The sequence below is a fragment of the Macaca fascicularis genome, chromosome 7 (assembly GCF_037993035.2).
Source record: "Macaca fascicularis isolate 582-1 chromosome 7, T2T-MFA8v1.1".
Lineage (NCBI taxonomy): Eukaryota > Metazoa > Chordata > Mammalia > Primates > Cercopithecidae > Macaca > Macaca fascicularis.
Window position 1 is genome coordinate 4,505,880 of NC_088381.1, and position 21,164 is coordinate 4,527,043.

Sequence of the window (21,164 nt, forward strand, 5' to 3'; positions counted from 1 at the left end):
CTCTCTCTGATTCCTAAGATGGAGTGCAGTGACTCAATCATGGCTCACTTCAACGTGGAACTCTTGGGCTCAAGCAATCCTCCCAAGTCAGCCTCCCCAGAAGCTGGTATAACACACGCATGCCTGTCTTTTTTAATTAAAAATAAAAAATCAAAGATTTCATTTTAAAATAATTTTACATACACATAAAGATGCAAACATAGTACAGCTAGTTTTACATACCCAGGAGTTTACTAGAATGTTAACATCTTATTTATACACCCATAGTGTATTTATGAAAACTAATAAATTGACAGTGGTACAAAACTATTAACTGAACTACAGACTTTCTTCAGAGTTTACCAGGTTTTCCAGTAATGCCATTTTTCTGTTCCAGAATCTAATCCAGGGTAGTATTATAAACTAAATGTACTATCTTTTGTTTTAGTTATCAGTTGCTGCACAACAAATTGCCACATAGTGTGGTGGCTCAAAACCATACACACATTACTTACAGTTGCTCTGGGTCAGGAATCCAGATGTAGATGATGTCCAAGGCTGAGGTCTCAAGTGAAGGCTCATCTGGAGAAGGATCCCCTCAAAGCTCATGTGACAGTTGTTAAGATTCCATTTCCTACCCTGGACTGATCACGGTGGCTCAAACTTATAATCCCAGTGCTTTGGTAGGTTAAGGCAGGAGGATTACTTGAGGCTAGGGGTTCAGGACCAGCTTGGGCAACATAGTGAGAACCTGTTTCTACAAAAAAAGAAAGAAAGAAAGAAAAGAAAAGAAAAGAGAAGAAAAAAGAAAAGAAGAAAAAAGATTAGCCAGATATGGTGGCATGTGCCTGTGGCCCCAGCTACTCAAGTGGCTGAGGCAAAAGGAGTTCAAGTCTGCAATGAGCTACATTCATGCCACTGTGCTCCAGCCTGGATGCAGAGTGAGACCCTGTCTCTGAAAAAAAAAAAAAAAAAAAAATCCCTGACTTGGTCAAGAAGAGATTATCAGTGAATGATTTTACATCTTCAAATAATTCATACTAATTTATCATATATTTTTCAGAAAACAAACAGTTAACCCCAAGCCTGTGGCACCCAGCAGTGAAATGAGGAGCAAGCAACCCAGTCAAGAATTTTCAGATAATGTGGTCTTGTCCCTCTTCCATCAGCCGTCAGCACCTGCAATTCAAATTCCACTTCCCAGAGAGGGAGGCAACTGGTGGCAGCCAGACGTGCAGCACAGTAGTGTCAGCTCCAGCAACAGCCCAGTTCCCAGGGTGTGCATCCGGCTTCACGGAAGACACCTGCTACACTGGTTTGCCAACTGTTTGTTTCTCTAAGTCCTCATCTGGAAATAGGTGACAACTTTAATAATAATATTTAAATCTTTGTTTTATTCAACTTTTAAGTTTTTAAAAACTCTGATATTCTATTTTTTATAGATATTTATAAAGGCTCACAAAACATGTCCCTTCAAATGTCTACATGTTAGGTCTCCTGAGCATACAAACTAAACTGACCTTAAAGAAATACCAGAATTTAAATTTATTTCTTGTAAATAATGAACACCAGTTTGTCAACCCATATTTTTGTGTCTATACTTGTGTGTAGTGCATTTAAAGAAAGAAATATGCAAAATAGTGAAAATCATATTAAAAATAGTAATTTATCACCCACCTTCCTCTCTCCCTTTCTAGTGTATTGTAAATCTCCATCTATGTAGCCCAATTACATCTCTTTACTACTCTGATTTGGTTTTACTTACTTATACAATATGATTGCTTGCAACGTCTGAAAATTATCTTGAAAAAATGTACATTTTTTCTCCTTTTTATGTGTTCAATTCTCTCTGTGCTAAATAAAATTAGACCTTTCACATAAAAAACAGTAAGAACAACACAAAGAATAGATCACTTTCCAATGTGAATTATCAGTTAGCTTTATACCACAGCTAGACAAAGTTACTCAAGAAAGAAAAACTATGATCAATATGACTTATGAACATAAACACAAAAATTCAAGGAAATACTATCAAAACAAATAACAGACATGTAAAAATTTATAAATTTTGACCAAGGTATACATCTTAGGAATGCAAATTTGGTTAAACATACAAAAAGAATTAGTGTCATAAACTACATTAAGAAATAAGGGACACAATACACATGGTCATCTTAAAAGATGAGCAATAAGCACTTGCCAAATTCAAATTTCATTCATTATAAAAACATGCAACAACTTAGGCAAATAAGGGAAATTTCCTCACCATGAAAGCATAAAAAAGCTCACATGATATCCTAAATTTTCTGAGAAGCTCAAAAACTTTCTTGTAAAATTAGAAATAAGAGAAGGAGATCACTTTCACAGTTTTATTCAACACCGTATTGGAGGATGTGGCTAAGGTAATCAGTGTAGAAAATAAGTATGAAGCAGTAAGATTGGATGGAAAGTCAAATTATGTCTACAAATGACATGATCCTGTCTATACACATCATAAAAACTCTAATAAACATAACAAAAAATGAAAAAAGGGTTAAGCAGGCTTTTAGTACAGCTTAGTACAGGTCAATATACAAAATCAATTGTATTTTTATTTATTAGCAATTAACAATCTAAAAACAAAATTTCAAAAACCATTTCATTTAAAATGGCATAAAAGTTAAATACCTATGAATTAATTTAATAAAATAAGTATAAGATATGCATATTGAGAACTACAAAACATATCAAACAAAATTAATAAAATTATAAATTAAATACATTGAGCTGTCATTGATCAGAAAGCTTAGTATCATTAGGTTGGTAATACTTTCCAAATAGATCTAATGCAATCCCTAGCTAAATCCTAGGTAACAGTTTCTTCCTAAATTGGCAATCTTACTCTAAAATTCATATATAATGCAATAGAATTCCAGAACAGACAAAATAATTTTGAAAAACAACAAATTGTGTGTAGTAAAATCATACTTTCTGATTTCAAAACTTACTACAAAGTAATAGTAATCAAAATTATGTTAAGGATATGGAACCACAAAAGACCCAGAATATCTATAGCTATCCTAAGCAGAAAGAACAAAACTAGAGGAATTACATTACCTGACTTCAAATTATACTACAAAGCTCTAGTAAATGAAACAGCATGGTACTGGCATAAAAATACCCATATAGACCTACGGAACAGAATAGAGAACCAAGGAACAAATCCACAACCCTACAGTTATCTCATTTTCGACAAAGTTGCCAAGAACATAAACTGGAGAAAAAGCCAGTCCCTTAAATAAATGGTGCTGGGAAAACTGGTTATCCATATGCAGAAGAATGAAACTAAACTTCTGTCTCTCGCTGTATGCAAAAAATCAAATCAAAATGGATTAAAGACTTAAATCGAAGACCTCCAACTATGAAACTATTACAAGAAAACATTAGGGAAACTCTCTAGTATGTTGGTCTAGGAGAAAATTTCTTGAGCAATATCCCACAAGCATAGGCAACCAATGCAAAAATGGGCAAATGATATCATATCAAGTTAAAAAGCTCCCGCACAGGATAGGATATCATCGACAAAGTGAAGAGACAACCCACAGAATGGGAAAAAATATTTGAAAGCTACCCATCTGATGGATTAATAACTAGAATATATAGGCAGCTCAAACAACCCTATAGGAAAAAAAATCAAATAATCAAACCAAAAAGGACAAAATATTTGAATAAACATTTCTCAAAGACATACAAATGGCAAACAAGCATATGAAAAGGTGCTCAAAATCATTAATCATCAGAGAAATGCAAAGCAAAACTACAATGAGACATCATCTCACCCCAGATAAAATGGCTTTTATCCAAAAGACAGGCAATAACAAATGCTGGTGAGGATGTGGAGAAAAGCAACCCTTGTACACTGTTGGTGGGAATGCAAATTAGTACAACCACTATGGGGAACAGTTTGGAGGTTCCTCAAAAAACTAAAATTGAGCTACCAAATATACCCAGCAGTAGGCTGCTGGATATATACCCCGAAGAAAGGAAATCGGTATATCAAAGAGACATCTGCACTCCTATGCTTGTTGCAGCACTGTTTACAACAGCTAAGATTTGGAAGCAATCTAAGTGTCCATCAACAGATGACTGGATAAAGAAAATACGGTGTATATAAACAGTGGAGTACTATTAAGCCATAGAAAATAAAGAGACCCAGTCATTTGCAACAACAAGGATAAAACTGGAGATCTCTGTCTTCAGTGAAATAAACCAGGCACAGAAAGACAAATATCACGTTGTCACTTATTTATGGTTTCTAAAAATAAAAACAATTGAACTCATGGACATAGAGAGTAGAAGGATGGTTAACAGAGGCTGGGAATGGTAGCAGGGGGCTGGGGGAAGGTAAGGATGTTTAATGGTTACAAAACAAATAGAAAGAATGAATAAAACATACTATTTGATAGCATAACAGGGTAACTATAAAAGCCAATAATAATTGTATATTTTTACAAAACTTAAAAAGTATAATTGAATTGTTTGTAACTCAAAGGATAAATGCTTGTGGAGATAGATGTCCAATTCTCCATGATGTGTGCTTATTTCATATTACATGCCTGTACCAAACCATATCATGTACCGTGTGTGTGTGTGTGTCTGTGTGTGTATCTACTATGTGAGGAGAGACATATAGATCAATGCAATAGAATCAAATGTCAAAAATTAATTCTTACATGCATGGTAAAACAATTTTCCAAGGTTGCCAAATCAATTCAATATAAAGAAATATTTCCTCAAACAGTGTTGCTGGGACAAATGGACACTGACGTGCAATCTATCTCCTCCCTAGCACCATATGCATGACTGACTCAAATTAACAATGCATCTAAATATAGGAGCCAAACAGACCAAATCCATAGAAGAGAACATAGGAACATAAGAATGCTAAAATAAATTGGATCTTTGTCCCCACCAAATCTTACGTCAAATTATAATCTGCAGTGTTTGCAGTCGGATCTGGTGGGAGGTGATTGGGCCCTGAGGGTGATTTTTCATAAGTGCTTTAGCACAACTGGTGTTGTTCTCCTGAGAGCGAGTTCTCACAAGATCTGGTTGCTTAAAAGTATAGCACACCACTCCCTCTCTTCATCCTGCTTTGGCCGTGTGAAGTGCTGGCTCCCCCTTTGCCTTCCACCATGATTGGAAATTTCCTGAGGCCTTCCCAGAAGCAGAAGTCACTATACTTTCTTTATACCCTGTAGAACCATGAAGCAATTAAGCCTCTTTTCTTTATAAATTACCCAGTCTCAGGTATTTCTTCATACCAATGGGAGAACAGACTAATACAGTAGCCTTGGGTTAAACAAAAGTAGAAGAAATGTCTCTGGGGCTGTGAAATTGTTCTATATGACAACGTGACACTGAATATGTGACACTGTCATTCAAGACCTATAGAACTTCGTAACACAGAGACAGTAAAATAAAAACTTTATTTAGGCCGGGCGCTGTGGCTCATGCCTGTAATCCCAATACTTTGGGAGGCTGAGGTGGGGGGAATCACTTGAAGACAGGAGTTCGAGACCAGCCCAGCCAACATGGCAAAACCCTGCCTCTACTAAAAATACAAAATACAAAAATTAGCCATGCAGGTGGCACATGCCTGTAATCCCAGTTACTCGGGAGGCTGAGGCAGGAGAATTCCTTCAATCTGGGAGGCAGAGGTTGAGGTAAGCCAAGATCGTGCCACTGAACTCCAACCTGGGCAACAGAGTGAGACTGTATCCAGAAAAAAAAAAAAAAAAAGGCCTTATTTAGTTGATATGATAGAGAGATTAAATAATATAACTCTATAACAAATGTGTGAAATAAGCCCACCAGAGTGGGGAAAGGGGGCTGACCTAAGTAAATTAGGAAATACAGGGAGATCCTGAGATTCTAAGTCAAAAGGACAAATAATTTGTACATGAGGACTTAGTTTTAGTTGGTAAGGTAGTTTCCCAGGGTTGTATAAATTACCACTTTTGAAAACGCTATGCATGTATTTTTGGATGATATCATTAAGTTAACAGAGCCAACTAGTTCCATGTTAGAGGCGCAAGCTACATACAAACAAGTTGGAATGGATAGACAGCTTCATGTGGTACTGGATTAGATCAAGTGCTGCCAGAAATATTAGATGGAATTTATGGTTAGTTTAATATAGATACATATGCAGACCTGTTGAAATATTTATACACATGTATATTCTTCTGCTCAGTCAGCTGACAAGGCCTCAAGTCATCAGATGCCCCAGGGGCAATGAATATACCCTAGTCTCTAGATCTTCATTTCTAATTCCATTTTCCATTCAAAGGAACTAGGGCATTGTGAAGAATTGGTGGATAATAGGGTTAGACAGTAAATAAACACAATCAGCCTGCAGCACCTGGTAGTGCCAGAAGAAAATGCCAACCAATGACACAATAAACAGCCACACAACACCAACAAACCATAATTATGGGGAGATTTCAAAATTACAGACAATCCAACTGAAAGAAAGTCCCAGCTGGGTGCAGTGGCTCACGCCTGTAATCCTAGCACTTTGGGAGGCCGAGGCAGGCAGATCATGAGGTCAGGAGATCGAGACCATCCTGGCTAACACGGTGAAACCCCGTCTCTACTAAAAATACAAAAAACTAGCCAGGCGTGGTGGAGGGTGCCTGTAGTCCCCTTGGGAGGCTGAGGCAGGAGAATGGCATGAACCCTGGAGGCGGAGGTTGCAGTGAGCTGCGATCGAACCACTGCACTCCAGTCTGGGTGACAGAGCAAGATGAGACTCTGTCTCGAAAAGAAAAGAAAAAAAAAAAAAAAAAAGAAAGTCCCTTGGACAATACTGAAGCAATTTGTGTAATAAACCAAATAAATTATTTCAAGTAAAGTGTAAAATAAGTACCCATGTTTGCCTATGGGTAGAACAATGATGGAATAATATGGAATAATTGAAGAAGAATAGGCATTTGTTCATTGTGATTAATTCCAAATAATTTTTGCAGACACTCTGTCCCTAGGAAGTGGAACATAATTCTTCACTTATTATTTGTGTGTTGTGTACAGTGGCTTCTTTTTGAAACATACAACATGGAAAGGAGAAGAAGAAAAAAACAGTACTTTGACAGTGTAGAAATTTGATTGGAACTATCTCATTCAGATGGTTAAATGAACATCAAAAATGATAAAGCATGTTATAGTCTGTACCCTTAACAGCATGTGATGAGAGTGGCACTTTCCCTCTGTGGTCTTCCTCCTTGAAACTTACAATCCAGTCTAATCATGAAAGAAACATGAAAGAAATCCCCAATTAGGAATGCCAATGTCATAGCAATCATGGAAACTTGGAGAAATTGTCACGGTCAAAGTCAATTAAGGAGCATGAACTGTAAATGCAATGAGGTGTCCTGGATAGGATCCTGGAACAGAAACTCGACACTGAATGAAAACTAAATCAATCTGAATAAAGTGTGGATAGTTAGTAATATTGTAATGCTGGTTGGTTCATTGTGACTAATATCCCACATTAATATAAGGCAGTTATTAAGGAACATGGTGTATGGAGTCTCTGGAAACTCCATGTATTATATTTGGAACAGCTCTGTAAATCTAAAACTATTCTTAAATTTCAAAAGTGTATTTTATTTTAAGCCTTTGCTGAGCTTATAAAACAGAAAGAACATTAATAATATCATTGATACCCCCTGAATGTATCTCCTGAATTTCATCATCTTTGTTAACAGCTGAAGGTAACTATTATTATGGATTATTTTTGTTCATCTCTAGTTTTCTTATATTCGTTTTTCCTGTATGTTTTATATATATATAAATACTATATTGTTCAGTCTCTTATCTTTAAACTTAAATAAATATAAATATTGAAAACACTGAATTTAATCCATAATCCCTAGTCTAATTATGAGAAGACATCAGACAACTTCATATTGTGGGAAATTTTACAATAGAACTGACTAGTCCTTGTCAAAAGGGTCAAGGTAGTAGAAAATAAGTGAAGACTGAAAAACTATTTCATATTGGAGAAGTTCAGATGTGGCAGGTAGAACCTAAGATGGCACCCAACGACTCCCACCTCTAAGTATAAATAACGTTGATAAGTAACTTTGTATTCTAATTCCTTCCAATGAATGTAGTCAGAAACTGTGAGTTGCTTCAAATCAACAGAATACTACAATGGTGATGGGACATTAGTAGAATTGTTATGTTATATTAGATTGTGATTCTTGTCTTGCTAGCAAAATCCCTCCCTTGGTGTCTTTGACAGAACATTTGCCATATGGGAGAAGCCAACATGGGAGGGAACTGAACACAGAAACAGGCCAAAGCCAGCAAAGAACTGAGGCCCTTGGTACAAAACCCTTACCCAGAGTTTGCAATATTACGTTTAAAATGAATCCAAGATACTTTTCAAAAAACACTGTGTCACTCACAGGTAGTATGAATATCTTAGAATAACAAAATAATCTTAACTGTTTTGTTCTCCCTATTAGTGCTGTCATTCATTTCACTTATACGTGAGTACACATGCACACATACGTGTATATTTATATACACATAACATATAGACATAAGCATGCCTAATCAAATACATCGGTGCTATTATTATTTTTCAGAAACCATTATCTGTGAGACTAAACTAAGAATATGAAAAATAAAAGTTTTATTCCATAGGGCAACCACTAAAATAGTAAAAAATAAAGTTATATAATTGATATGCTAAGAATGGAGAGAAAATAGAATTGCATACAATTCTCAATTAAAACCACAAAACACACAAAACAAGTGAAGTACAATAATGGGAAGAAAGAACAGGGGCAACAAATCAAAGAGAGTAACACATATGGTTGATATTAATCCAACTCCATTGGTTGTCAATAGTCTAAAAGCATCAATCAAAGAACTGAGAATGTCAGCGTAGATCAACAAAGTCAACCCAATTAAATGATGTTAAGTAAAATCTATGAAATATAAAGACACGCATACATTTAAAGTAAATAGATGAAACAAAATAGCTTAGGCTAACACTTATCAAAGGAAGAGTCGCTGCATGAATTACAGACAGAGCAGCCTTTCAAGGAAAGTCACTAAAAATAAACACGGGCATTACACAAAGATGAAGGGGTCAGTTATCCAGTACTACATAATAATCCTTAAAGCATTTAAGTGCCTAACAACAGAATGTCAAACTATGTAAGAGGCCAAAACTGACACAACTGCGAGGAGAAAGAGATTCATTCACTATGATGGTTGGAAACCTCAACACTCTCTGTCAGATAGTATTTGTCTGCAACTGTACAGCTGCTGTCATCTGTACACACGGGTTACCTCAGCTCCATTCATCTGAGTGCCAAGCAGTTTCAGGAGCGGAGATGTGCCTTTGTATGTCACGGGAGGCATCTCCTACAGGGCCTCCGCCACAGCGGCAGCAATGGTCTCAGAGTGTCCTGGCTCTAAGACAGCATGCTTCTCCCAAAGGACTTGTGGAGAGGGCACCGCATTGTTCCAGGTATGCATGCCACTTTTGTAAAATGGAGGCTTGAGAAATAGCTGATACAGGCCTGGAAAACAACCCTTGTATCCAGCCCTTAATAGAGAGATCTGTTCTCGTTGTTACTGGCAGACGACCAGTTACAGGCAGATGTGCTGCGTGGCCTTAGTGCTCCCAGAACCTGTTGTTCGATTGGAGAAGAGTGGGTTTCAGCACACTTCCACAGCAGTGACCAGAATCTTAGAAGAACTGCTTTCCCCTGCTGCACATGCCAGAGGACCTGTCCTGTCCCTTCAGGATTTACAGTCACATCTAAAGACACTGGTATCCCAGAAGGGGGAAACTAGAGCTTGTGCCTGAGCCATCAGTATTTTAGCCCTTCTCAAATACTACCACTTGTTCTTCATCCTAGATCCCTTATTTTTTTTTTTTTTTTCGAGACACAGTATCTGGCTCTGTTGCTCCGGTTGGAGTGCAGTGGCATGACCTCAGCTCATTAAATCCTCCGCCTTCCAGGTTCAAGCAACTCTCATGCCTCAGTCACACAGGTAACTGGGATTACAGGTATGCATGACCATGCCTGGCTAATTTTTTATACTTTTAGTAGAGAAGAGGTTTCACCATGTTGGCCACATTGGTCTCAAACTCCTGGCCTCAAGTGATCTGCCTGCCACGGTCTTCCAAAGTGCTGGAATTACAGGTGTGAGCTACTGTGCCCATTTGAGATTGCTTATTTAATAGTCAGTATAGGGGATGCAAACATTGAAACAAATATGGGATGAAAGCCCACAAGTACCCCCAAAGACCTAGGAAGCTTTGCAACTGTTTAACTGTTTTAGGTATGCAAAATTGTTATATTTTCTCAATGACCAAGCCTGAAGTAAGGTGTGTCTTACCTGGACAAGTGATCCATAGGAACTTTGCAGCTGGTCCCAGGCCTTGTACTTTTGTGAGTTGATGGCCCATCATCTGGATTGAAGAAGGGTGCCAGTGCATCTCGGTGTTGTTGTAGCAATGACAAGTCAGACCTCAGAAGTTAGAATATCATCAATATAATGCCTGCAAGTCAGGGTAAAAGGGATGCTAAAGAAGGCATTAGCTAAATCTAACACAGCATGATAAGTGTCTGTTTTGTATTAATTGCTCAGTCACTTCAGTTATATTACACACGGCAGCATGTATCTTGGAAAGATTAGTAGTGTCCACTAGTCTACTGTTGGAAGTGCCATCAGATTTTATTACTGGTCATACAGGATGGTTGAAAGGACTCTGGGCTGGCCGGCTAATATTAACTTTGGCCAGTTTCTCCACAGTGGCTGTGATTTCTTGTGTTCTACCAGAAGATGATATTGTCTCACATTAACAATACAAGGGCCTGTAATCCCAGCACTTTGGGAGGCCGAGATGGGCGGATCACAAGGTCAGGAGATCGAGACCATCCTGGCTAACATGGTGAAACCCCGTCTCTACTAAAAAATACAAAAAATTAGCCGGGCGCGGTGGCGGGCGCCTGTAGTCCCAGCTACTCGGGAGGCTGAGGCAGGAGAATGGCGTGAACCTGGGAGGCGGAGCTTGCAGTGAGCTGAGATCCGATCACTGCACTCCAGCCTGGGTGACAGAGCGAGACTCTGTCTCAAAAAACAAAAACAAAAACAAAAACAAAAAAAAACAATACACGGTAGGGTAGGGAGGTCCACTTTCCCATTTTGCCTCCCCTCTTAATATAGCCTTTGTCATAGGTGAAATTCCCCCACAGATGTCTGTAAAGTACATCCTAAGAAGACATCCTTACTCAAGATGTTTTCTGAAATAGTTGAGATAAAGACAGGAGAGTAAGCAACGGGGGAAGTCTAGACAAAACTAAGGAGGAGAGGGGTTTGTTTCACTTAGATTTTTAACCCTTCACAACCATCTATAGCTTCCCACTTACTAAGGTCTCCCTCTGAATTTCCATCAATTAAGACACATTCTTCACCTGCTCCCACTAAAGTTAAGGTTCTCTTAGTGCTGTTTTACACTCCAATCAATAGTGAGCTCCAAATACGACCTCTGGTCTCCCCCTATTGCTCTTACACAGAAGCAGTCTTGACCCTACCTATGATCTCCAGGCTGGAAAGAAGTCCACCCCTGAATTGCAGAGATTGGGATCCTTTTACCGAGGGTTTCTTCTTGTCTTTCTCCCTCTTCTGGTAGAGGTGGGAGGGGGCGGGTACTAAGAAGGGGTCTAAACTATTGTTCAGGAGTCACGTCTTTCCAAACCCCACTAATATGCCATTGGGTTGCCCATCTGTATTGTCAATCCCAGCTGAAATCAGATCATACCACATTTGTTTCCTAGTAACCCTAATTGCAACTTTTTAAACTCCTTTTTTTCAGTCCAGCAAACTTTGTTTCTCCCTTTTTCCATTTTCCTTTAGCAACCAGTCAGAACTCATCTCTTCCCTTTTGAGTTTCTAGGAAATCTGAAAAGGCTTTCCCCATATCTTGTTCCATAAGGGGATTATTTCACTTCCGGGGATACTTCTGTCTCGATTTTTCAGGTTCATTCCCTTCTAGGGAGATATCATCCCCACTGGTGTCCCATAGCTGCACCATTCATGTACATAAAGCTTTCTCTTGGCAGCTGTTTAAAAGTTTTTGCTGTATCCAGTAATCCTGCCCAGGCCTGTGTGTGTTGTAATCTGGCTTTCCACTGCATGAACAGTTTCACTCTCAAATGGGGAGGATAATGATCTTCCTCCTCTGAGTTAACCTCTATGTCATCATCTGACTCCATGGTTGGTTCCCAAGAATTGCAGGTATTTGCATCCCCAGCCTGGCTTGGCAAGGACAGTCCACACATTCAGCTGGCCCAGCTTTCTCTCTCCCAGCCACACAAAGTGGCAAGGTACGATTTCCAACTGTGCCTCTTGAGTTTCAAGTTTATCCAAAAAAACCCAGACATTAACACAGACATGGAAGTTCTCACATCCCTTTCTCACTGTGATTCTTTTCCCAGCTTCCCTACACTTGTCTCAGCTGCTACTTGAGCTTTCGTGACCGCTCACATAGAAAATAACAGCAGCAAACTCACTGCTGTCACTGCTTGGCGATCTTTCTCACCACGGTGAGTCATACTTTTTAGTAGCATTTTACTAACAAGCTTTCTAGACCTTCTGTCACTTTTGAGGCACCCTCAAAAGTGGTCCACAGACACGTAGCACAGGGGCAACACCATCCACATGGATGACGAGGGCCAATCGTAAAACTTCCTCTACAGATGCTTCTGTCCCCTTGTCCATACTTTGGTTTCCTGGCTGGCCATTTGCTCCATTACAGGGCCGTATACACGAAGCAACTCTCAAATGCCAAAGGATCTGAAAAATTAAAAGAGGGAGAAAATCCATTTTGTCAGTACTGGTTAATTTATGGATGCAACGTACACACAGGAGCATAACCTTGGATGGCTGCAGGTAGGTAGTTGTTCACACCGTTACTCTCCAGACCCTGGGTTAATACTCCACAGGGAAAGGGTATACATGCCTTAGCAAGGCAATTAAAAGCAACCCTCCAGAATGGACAACGAGGCTACATGCATCATAGCCTATAATTTTTGTTGACATGATTTTATACTAAGGACAGCAAATAAATGAGAGATCAGAAGGCATTCAGGGAACCTGGGTAAACCAGAAGTAACATGGTGGATTAGCATCCAAAGTGGGTCATTTTGTCTCCACAGGTTCTATGACCTGCTGTTTTTTTGAACTACAGCTGGGAATATTAATGTAAGTGTAAGACATGCACGGTTTTATCCTTCCCTGTCTTCGGTAGCACAGTGATGAAGGGAACAGTCTCTGGAGGGAAATTTCTGGTGTTAAATGAACGCTCCAAAAAATAAGAAAATGTAATCTTTGAACACAGATAGAAGAATCAATAGGCCAGGCACGGTGGCTCACGCCTGTAATCCCAGCACTTTGGGAGGTCAAGGTGGATGGATCATGAGGTCAGGAGTTTGAGACCAGCCTGACCAACATGGTGAAACCCCATCTCTACTAAAAATAAAAAAAATTAGCTGGGTGTGGCGACATGTGCCTGTAATCCCTTCCACTCAGGAGGCTGAGGCAGGAGAATTGCTTGAACCCAGTAGGCAGAGGCTGCAGTGAACTGAGATCGCAACATTGCACTCCAGTCTGGGCAACAAAGCGAGACTCCATCTCAAAAAAAAAATAATAATAATAATAAAATAAAATAAAGAACAATCAATAAAAGTAAAAAAGAGTTGAAAATCTGATAGATGCCTATATAAACAAATAATCCAAAAGAAAAATTAGTGGAAAAAGATGAATTTTCAATAAATATTTCAGGATACTGAATATCCATTTGGAGAAATAAAATTTAACTTTTAAACTCATGCACGAAATCAATTTCAGGTGGATTATAGACCTCCGGAGAAAAAAGAATTCAATAGAGTATTTAGAATTTAATATAGGAAAATAATTTCATTACAATAGGGTAGGTGAGGAATTCTTTGCACATATAAAGTGTTTACTCTAAGAGAGAAATGCTATTCTAACACAGTTGATGTGAGTAGGGACACTGGGTCAAGCTCAAGGTTGTTCTAAGTCTCTTCCTGTAGGGCTTTAGCTCAGATTCAGAGCTAGAACTTTCAGAAGCTCACAGTAGTGTCTACCTCCTGAGATGCTGTGACGAGTTAATGCACTCACACACGCAATGTGTAGACTAATAGCAGGTTTGAAAGGAAAATAAAATCTCAGGACACTAAATCACTATGCCCAATGGGAAAGTTAGGCTTGGGAACCCTGTCACACTAAAACTGACTTCCTTTTTTCCCCAAATAGATAGCTGTAATTACACACGGTTACTTTATCTTATGCAAAATGTAGCAAACATGAGATGAATGTACAATCAGCTTTATCCTCCACTCCATTTTCATACGTAAAATGCGGTTTCAGTGAGTGCTAATCAAAGCCTCACGAGAATGCAAACACTTGCCTCAGGGCCTACCCCTCTTTTCTTCTTTCTCCCTCCTTCCCTTACTGCTCACTTTTTCCTCTTTAAATGCTGAAGTCATCAAAACTCTCTTTGGAAAAAGCACAGACCACAGATCCTGCTGTAACTTGTGTTTCTTTTTCCCATGCACATCCTCAAAGTTGGCAAGATCTAGCTCTCAATTTACTGAGACCCGCCTCAGTCACATTTTGGTTTACATCGTGGAAACCACAGTGAGTTCTGTGCAGAGTCTGGCCCTTTGGCCTGCAGCAACTCTCGGAGCAGGGCCCGGGTACAGCCAGCTGGAAGCTTTGTATTGTTCTGACTGACTGGATGATTTGCTGAGGTCTGGGAGCCTCCTTCTACAGAGATCCCTGATCTCCCAAACTTTTTGTTTGAGGTCCGAGGTATGTTCTCTTGTAGAACTCCCTTTCTGGGAGTTTGCTGCTTCTGAGGAGGCAGAGAGCAGTCTTCAACGTGGACCAGCATCTGCAAGTAAGGAGCTGGTTTGGGGATTTTTAATTGGATTTGGTAGCTTTAAGTCTAGGTTTCTTGTTAGTCAGTTATAAATTCTTACGTTCAAAGATCTCAACTTACGTAAATTGTGCAATCACTTTTTCTTCCTGTTTTGGTAAAAATCACTGTTTGTCTCCTCCACAAAGTTTTGATTGGAGATACATAAAAAAGATTTTAGAGATCTCATATTCTTAATAATTGATTAGAATATCAAATTTTATAAATGACTGACAAAAGCGTCATGACTATCCTTGAGAATTCTGGCTCTATACATTAAAATCTCTTAGCATTGCTTAAAATTCATAAGACTACCCTTGATTAAAGTGCATGGTCAAATATTTAACTTTCTTTGAGTTCAATGTATATAAATGTGTTAGTGTATGTTCCAAAATTGCACACCAAACCTCTGTGACACAAAATTTACCCGTATTACAAACCTGCAAATGTACCCCTGAACCTAAAATAAAATAATTGGTAAAATAAAATAGAAATGTCCTCAGAATTTAATTTAGATATTTGGTCTGAAGTGCTCTGTGATATTTTAAATAATTGACTTGTCTTTCTTATAGCCATAGTAAGGTCAGGGGACATATAGTGTTCTCCTCAGCCCAAATGTGCCCTCTGACTACACTGGGAAGGGTCAGACATTATTGGCAGCTCTGTCTTTTGTTCCTGGTTCTGCACCTGATACGTAAGTAAAATTTCTTACTTCCTAGATTTTTTCACTAAGAATAAAAGTTACTGAGAGGTAATAAACATTACAATTAACATATATAATGAAATCTACTAGATGCATCCAAAGTGTATAATAAAAGTGAGGTGTGTTTTTAGGAAAAAAATTGCTACAGAAAGGTATGAGAAATGTGTTTTCCTTACAAAGGGAAATTTTGTCTACTGTAGAGGTTTTCAAATTGTCTTAAAATTGATGGATAAAGCTAAATGGATACAGAAAGTTGGGGCTTGGCGTAGTGGTTCATTCCTGTAATCCCATCACTTTTGGAGGCCAAAATGGGAGGACTACATGAAGCCACCAGTTTGTGACCAGCCTGGGCAACAAAGTGAGACACCATATCTACAAAAAAAAAAAAAAAAAATAGCCAGGCACAGTAGTGTGTGCCTGTTGTCCCAGCTACTCAAGACGCTAAAAGATGGGAGTACTGCTTGAGCCTAGGAATTTGAAGCTATAGTAAGCTATGACTGTGTCACTGCATTCCAGCTCAGGTGAGAGAGTGAGACTTCATCTCAAAAAAAAGGTAAAGGAAGCTCAGAAAGAATTTTTTTGTTGTTGTTCTAAGGTCAAATGATAGGACAAAACTGAAAGGTTGACTGAATTGTAGATTTGTAGCAGATTGATCTTACAAAAGAAATACTGTGTGTGACCAAGTGGGCTGAAATTTAAAGGGTATTATTTAGTCTTTCTATAAATTGAACATTAAAAAGCACACTTACGCAAGTGCAGAATCTGGACATGATTTTCTCAGAGAACTTATCTGCTCCTCGGTAGAAAATAGTAAAAGGTTAACAAGCATTTCTTAAATCTTACCTTATGATTAAACTGATTGATATTTGATGAATTCATTTATAAAATTTTACTAAAATTGCTTTAGTATTAATACCACACCATGCAAAGGTAAAGTTGGTTTTCTTTTTTGAACCAGGATTTTGTTTAATATTAAGAGAGAGTGAAAGATTTCTGTTTGCCTTTTGGGCAAATTGCAAAACAAGAAGAGGGGAGTAAGGTTCAGTTGGTCTCATACTATATTTATTAGCTCTTACTGGTTTTTCGCTTTTTCAGGGTCTTTTTGTTTGTTTTTTTTGAGACAGGGTCTCACTCTGTCACCCAGGCTGGAGTGCAGTGGTGTGATCTTGGCTCACTGCAACCTCCACATCATGAGTTCAAGTGATCTTCTTTCCTAAACCTCTGTAGTAGCTAGGACTACAGGCACACACCAGTACAACCAGATAATTTAGAAATTTCTTTTTTGTAGAGACGAGGTCTCACTATATTGCCCAGGCTCACCTTGAACTTCTGGGCTCAAATGATCTTCCCGTGTTGGCCTCCCAAAGCAATGGGATTACAGGCACAAGCCAGTGCATTCAGCCTGATATTAGACCTTATTATTTGAGAAACTGAATCTCCTTTCTCTATATCAAAGAATAAAGGTTTTTACTTTTTAGAAATACTTAAAATATAATTTTTGGCTTAATGAGTAATTTATTTCATCGTGATTGGTGATTCTATTTTATAATATCAAGTGTTTCAAACCTTTGATATTGGACAAACTTTCCAAATCAAATTCTAATTCAGCCTTAGTGACCTAATTAGCTTTTTCAATATTAGGTCACCTGAAGTCCAATAGGGACTCAATAGCCATATTTAATATGTTAAAATCATACAGGAAACATGGATGAATATTTAACTTTCTTTGAGTTCTATTTACCTAAATATTAGCATGTGCTCCAAAATCATATGAATGCCAATAATTCTGACATGGCTTACTGTATGTTGTCAGTAATAACTATGATTATTATGTTAAATTGTTGTATGACACAGAATTAACCAAATTGCTTGTCAACTGTACCTGTAGCTATGACTGTCCTAAGAATTTTTCATTCACAATTATTGTTTTACTTTGATTATTCTCAGTAAGTGGCTTATAAAAAACCAGTGGCACAAAACTTGCTTCTTTAGGGGAGTTCATGGAAATGACTCCGATAGGTTTTCTTGAATTTAGGTTTCTGGTAACTTTGGAGATTGTGCCATTGTACTAATGAAAACAACAACAATAAAAACAACAAAACTCCCAGGATTCTAATTAACAGGCTGATGTGTTCACGAGGACTGCTAAGCCCATATAAAGTAGAACAAGTTAATTATGTGGCACTGAAGTAACAGAGGACTGAAACAATTTTTTAGGACTTTTTCATTTGAAACATTGACGACTATTTTTGTTTTGTTTTTCAGAGTAAAGAAAACTTTTTTCTTAGCTATTTAGTTTTTAACAATTAAATATGATATACTCTTTAGAGAAAAATTTGAAGTATACTTCTCTTACCTGACCTTCCCAGAATTTGAAAACTATTTCTGAATATTCTTAATTTATGGTAATATAAGTTATTTGCATATGATCAATAAGAATTTTTTTTTTTTTTTTTTTTTTTTTTTTTTTTGGTAATGGGACACAATTGGAGACACTGGCTACCTTGCCAAGGCTTTGGCTGGAATAGAATATTTTCATCTATGAGCAGATTGCTTTGAGAAATTTAGGTTGAATAATAGAATCAATAAAATTCCCTTGGAGAGACTGACCTTGTACCTTCTCTATGCGGTTTATTTACAGATTTTCTGACCTGTGGTAAGAAAAGCATGTCACTTTCTGACAGGCCTAGGAACCCCAAGTAATCTTGTGACCTCAAGATGAGAGGAATTCACCCAGTTCATACAGTTATTTGCAGGCACGATAAATCCTTGTTTGAGCTTGAGGGGCTTTTTGAAAAGTCAAATCTTAGACGCTTCGTTTAAAAAAAAGTTCCATCAATCCCAACTTAGAAGAGCCTATACGGAAAAAAAAAAAAAATTATTCTTGTAGCACTTTATGAAAATAATCAGGCCAAATACAATAAAACTAAAACTTACGTTGGAAATAAATTGGTCTTACTATGATTTTGCTTTAGTAAAAACGGAAGACTGTAGAGAGAAAAATGTATTTCAAATGAAACTATAGTATATCTTTTATTGGATTCTAGCCTTGTTCATTGCCTTCTAGTTTTATTATTTGTCTACAATTTAGCCAGACTGGATCCTAAATTCTTTTACTGGTTACAAGTCTCCAAACTAACATTTTCTATGTTTTATGATTTTTTCTTTCCCATTTTTTTCTGATTTGGAATTAGTAGAAATTAAAACTGTGCTTTTTGTAAAGCCCTGCAGACTGAAACTAGAAAACTTAAACTTTGGAGAAATAACAGCATCTTATTTATTTACATAAAACATTTTCATGACTGTCTAGTTATATATGGACTGCTCTGCAATATAGTCTATTGGTTTTCAAGGATAGCTTTCTACTTTGTTGCTATAATCCAGCTGTGTCTCTTTTTTCTTATTTTTTCCCTTTATTTCTTATTTCCCTTATTTCTTCACAACCTTCTAGAATGAGTCTCCTTAAAAATGTGGGTCCTTACCTTCTACGAAAAACCATCCTAATGTTGAAAGATTAGGGGAAAAATATAACCAAACAACCATTTTCTTCTAAAATGCTTTCTCTGAAATATTTCGAAGAACAAGGAAAATAAAATTTTGGGACCCCAAACTCACTATGCCAAAGGAAAAGTTGGGAACTGACTCATGCTAACACTACCTTCCTTTTGTTCCCAAAGAGACAGCTGTAATTTCACAAGTTTGCTTATCTTATGTAAAATGTAGATCTCCCATGCACAAGACAAATGTACAATCAACTTTTTCCCCACTCCTCTTTACACATGCAACATCTAGATGCAGTGAGTGCTAATCAAGGCCTTGTAAGAATGTAACACTTGCCTCACTGTCTTTCCCCCACTTTCTTTATCCTCCATCTGCTCCTGCCTGGTCTCACCCCTCTAAATATGGAAGTCAGCAAAACTCTCTTTGGAAAAAGCACAGGCCACAGAGCCTACTGTGGTTTATGTTTCTTTATCCTTAAAATTGGCAAAATAATTATCTGAATTGAATTAGATCTGTATCAGTCATTTTTGGTTTACACAGGTCTACACTAAACACTAAGTCAGTATTTGCTACTAGTGACAGTTTTTTTCAAGTAATTGTAAGTACCACCATAGGTATAAACTGTAAAATACATCATTATTTTGCATCACAATAAAAGCCTAAAACTATTGAAAAACTATGACATGACAAAAATATTATCTCATATATGTTGAAAATAATACTTTTTGTTTGAAATGCCTGTTCCCTGGTGCCATAAAGAATTAGCACTGGAACATAAGTTAAATTTCCTCAGCAAGGCCATTTTTATATTTTCTGCAGAAATGGTACACTCACTAGCAGTTTTGCCACGAGAGTACACCAAACAGAGACAGGGTCATTTATACTAATGCATCCACCCTACTGCTGTGTCCGGTTTCCATTGGCTGGAACCGGACCTCACATTCTGTATTTGTCCCGACTGGCTAGTAACTTAGAACTTCTCACAAGAGGCAAAGGCAGAGGAGAACAAAGGAAGGAGGAAGTCACTTGTAGAATGCTGAGAAAGGTAAAAACACCTTCAAATAAGGAAGAGGAACAGGCTATGACCTAATGCTTGGACCAGTATACACATGCCAGGGCAAATATTTAGGCTAAATTGTGGGCGCTAAGAACATAAAGTACATCGATTTCTTTATTACGGCTAGCAGATATTTAAGAATGTTAGCATAGGTCTTTGAATAAATTTTGCTTCTAAGAGAAGTTACTATTTATTCCTAATTAGATGGGGAGGAAAATCTTTGAAGAGGAACCTCTACTTTACTTTTTCCACTTTTGAACTTATATAAATGTGTGTATTTATGTTATATCACTCCTATAATCACTGGTTTTTCTATGAGATAGAAAGTGAAAGCAAAATAGGTAATGAAGGTTTTCTAAAATTTCTCATATTTGGATAAAACTCTTCTAAATCACTGTGCAACTCACCTTGTCCATGGATTTTTCCTACATTAGCATCATCTCTGCTAATTAGGAGCTTCGCTGATGCTGTATTTGTAGTGAGAGAACTATAAGGTTTCTGTCAGATTATGTTTCTCATCTACTAACATCCCTCTACGAGTCGTGATGTTGAAGATACCACCAGAATGTGAAAATTGAAGTTTTTTACAACAATTTCACATGTGTGCACACAAAGTCGATCACATTCTGACTGTCTTCTAACCGACAGTCTTTTTACAATATTATGATTCATCTCTATTTGAAAGATGTAAAAAATATGCCTTTTAAAATAAATGGAACACACTATTTTTTCTCTGTGACTGCCCCCTTCTCCGTATAAAATTTCATCGGCTCATATGTATTCTGGTCTATTATTGCGAAAACATGTTTAACTATAGTTTCAAATTAGTTGAACAACTCGATTTACCTGCTGCCTCAGGATTAGAGAGAGAGTTATTATTGGGCTACTAGAATTCCTATTTTAAATGTTGC

The 21,164-nt window shown here is 37.6% G+C and overlaps 1 long non-coding RNA gene across 3 annotated transcripts in view; it reads right to left on the bottom strand.

Annotated features, from left to right (window-relative positions):
- LOC102131280 (uncharacterized) overlaps nucleotides 1-15,692 on the bottom strand; it is a 125,321-nt gene extending 109,629 nt beyond the window's left edge. For all 3 annotated transcript variants that reach the window (XR_010587968.2, XR_010587966.2, XR_010587967.2), the window contains exons 1-4: nucleotides 15,077-15,692; nucleotides 11,586-12,846; nucleotides 10,387-10,549; nucleotides 495-736 (exon numbers count right to left, since the gene is read on the bottom strand). This is a non-coding gene — a long non-coding RNA (uncharacterized lncRNA). The remainder of the gene's footprint in view (nucleotides 1-494; nucleotides 737-10,386; nucleotides 10,550-11,585; nucleotides 12,847-15,076) is intronic.
- Between the last annotated feature and the right edge of the window lie 5,472 nt (nucleotides 15,693-21,164).